This window comes from Orbicella franksi, chromosome 4, assembly GCF_964199315.1.
Source record: "Orbicella franksi chromosome 4, jaOrbFran1.1, whole genome shotgun sequence".
Taxonomy (NCBI): domain Eukaryota; kingdom Metazoa; phylum Cnidaria; class Anthozoa; order Scleractinia; family Merulinidae; genus Orbicella; species Orbicella franksi.
The window spans coordinates 14,697,416-14,700,424 of record NC_138148.1 but is presented as its reverse complement, the minus strand read 5'-3'; the positions used below and the strand labels follow the sequence as shown (position 1 = coordinate 14,700,424).

The 3,009-nt window shown below is 41.4% G+C and overlaps 1 pseudogene; it reads left to right on the top strand.

The window, feature by feature from the left end:
• Positions 1-518: 518 nt before the first annotated feature.
• Positions 519-2,683, top strand: LOC145483518 (uncharacterized; annotated as a pseudogene).
• The last annotated feature ends 326 nt before the right edge of the window (positions 2,684-3,009 follow it).

The window sequence follows — 3,009 nt, the reverse complement described above, 5'->3', positions numbered from 1 at the left end:
TTGTGACCGTGAACGGGAAAACGTACCTTAACGCTTATCCGTTAGACGGGCAAAAGCGTTAAGCATCCGTTAGTCATCCATTAGAACGTTTCTTAAAAACGTTAGAGTCGTTAGCCCAACCGTTAGACGTTAGCATCAGGCCGTTAGAACGGAGAGTGCAACCGTTAGCAAGAGACATGTATCCGTTAGCCGTTAGCATGAGACCATTAGACGGGCCAGCATAACCGTTAGCAAAAACTCTATCCGTTAGCACGGCTAGAGAAGCCGTTAGGATCCGTTAGAATAAACTAGCATCCGTTAAACGGGTAACGATTCCGTTAGATGGCATGACATACATTGAAGTAGAATGTGGTAGCCTAACATAGTGTGAAACGAGAGCAGCTCTTGGCTTCCATTTAGTTCAAAACAATCATGAGAGATAACTACCTTTCGACGAGAAGTTTGGCGATTATTATTTTTTGATGCCCTGATTGATAAATACAGCTCGAATGAAATTCAATAAACCTTCATGCTATAATTGTTATACACGATCCAAAACAAAACTCGTTTGCCGCTTCCACAAACAGCCTGACGACATGTAAAATCCTAACTACGATCGTCATTATATGAACTGTTTTATTTATTCGGCAAAGTCCGGTTGTTTCGAGAGCTTGTAATTTGTTACTGTAATTTGTGAGCAAACGAAAGTTAAAAATACTTTACAAATGCCATAAACGGACGAAACAAACACGGAGAAAACTCAACCAAAATGGCCATGCGATGGATAAAGATGTTCTACAAAGTAAACACTGATCACATGTCAAGAACTTGTGCTCGTGTGTCGTCAAGCAACATTGGTCGTCGAAATGCTAATTTCTCGATTGCTATGACGACAGCAAACTGTTGTGACGACGGACAAAACTTTGCTTTTCAGTTATTACTAAAACAGTTAAGTCAACGCTGTGGCCGAGACAGATCTACCTGAAATGGAAAAGAAAAAAGCCTTTGAAAAAGTTAAGAAATTCCTAAAGGATGGTTGCGGTTGTGCTCTTGGTGCAAAAGGCAGTCCATGTTCTGGACAGTTAACGGAAACTGTTGTACTTTACAACCTAAATAATTGCTTGGAACTGTCAAATGACGAACTCGATTTGGTGGTCCTCGCAAGCATACAAGCTTTCACTCACCGTGAGTCCACTGGTACCAAAAGAAGCAGGAGTCCTCGATGCACCTTTTATTTTCAGTCAATACCTATCTGCAAGGAGATGTTTCTTCACTTACACGGACTGAGTGATCTACGATTTCGACGGCTGAAGGAACACTATCAAACTTATGGTATTTGTCCCAGAATTCACGGTAACACTAAACCATTACCCGAAAACACACTATCTCAGGCTACGGTAGAAGGAGTCCGCACATTCCTGACCAACTACGTTGAGGAAAACGCCATCTCCCTCCCAGGAAGAATACCTGGCTTCAAAAGTGATGACATCAAAGTCCTGTCATCATGCGAATCAAAGATCAACGTTTGGCAAGTCTATGAAGCAGCGTGCATAGCTTCAGATGTACGAGCAGTGAGCTACAGGAAATTCTTACAGCTGTGGGACCAGTTTCATCCTAACGTGGTCATTTCAAAACTAGCAACCGATCTCTGTTTTACCTGTCAGCAAAATGCAAACAAACTTCAAAGAGCTGCAAACCTCTCCGAGAGAAAAAAGACGGAATGTGTAAAAGCCCATCAGGATCATCTAAACTGTGCCCAGTCTGAAAGAAAATACTATAGGAACTCATGTATCAACTCCGAGAATGCTCTTGAACCGATTGACATGAAACAGTACTTGACCGTGAAAGCCGTGAAGCCTGTTCTTTAAATGTCACGGTGCAGTATTCATTTGATTACCCTCAGCAGGTCCACATCCCCAGCAATCCCATGCAACCTGGGCCAATCTACTTCAAGACTCCTCGGAAGTGTGGGATATTCGGAGTTATGTGCGAGGGCCTACCAAGACAAGTCAATTTCCTCATAGATGAGGCCGCTTCTGCTGGGAAAGGGGCAAATGCAACAATCAGTTACGTCCACTACCATTTTGGACACCATGGATTGGGAGAGACAGACGTGCAACTTAACGCTGACAACTGCACAGGTCAAAATAAAAACAATTGCTTTTTATGGTACTTAGCGTGGAGAACTCTAATGAAACTGCATCATTCCATCACATACTCTTTCCTTATTGCTGGTCACCCCAAGTTTGCTCCGGACTGTTCTTTCGGATTGATAAAGAAAGCCTTCAAAGTCACGTACGTTTCGTCACTCTATGAATTTGCGCGACTGGTAGAGACCTCCAGCACTACTGGACTTAACAAAGCACAACTTGTTGGCACGCACGACAGGTGAGTGGTAGTTTCTGTGTATGACTGGAGTACGTTTCTCGGGCAATACTTCAAAAAGTTGCCGAACATTAAGAAGTTTCATCATTTTTGGTTTTCAAACGAAAACCCTAGCATGTTCTTCTACAAAGAATTTGTTTCTAGCCCAGAACATTTGTTTATGTTGTTGAAGAATAATGCTATTCTTCTGCCACCTTCGATCCTTCCTGACGTAGTCAATCCACAAGGACTGACCGAGGAACGTAGGAACTATCTTTTCCGCGAAATCAGAAAGTTTTGTAAATCAGGAACGGAAGATATCGTAGCTCCGGCTCCATGAAATTAAGTTACAACAGCCCATACAGGAAAACAATAGAACAATTAGATTTCTTTTTCTTCCTGTTTGCATTATTTACATGTCTCGCAGTAGAAAAGGTTTAAGTTAGGAAATGGATTACTCATCGAATGTTGTATTTGAAAGATTTTACGAGTTAGTGTTTGTTGTATTAATATTTCTTTACATACGAATGAAAACATGTAAACAGGTTTTTAGTCGTATTTAAAATAAAAATTGGAGTTGCATTCTGTTGTCATGGTTTCTTGCTTGAAAGAGATTTGCAGCATACTTCACACTTTTCACACCGTATCAAATGTTGATTACCGACT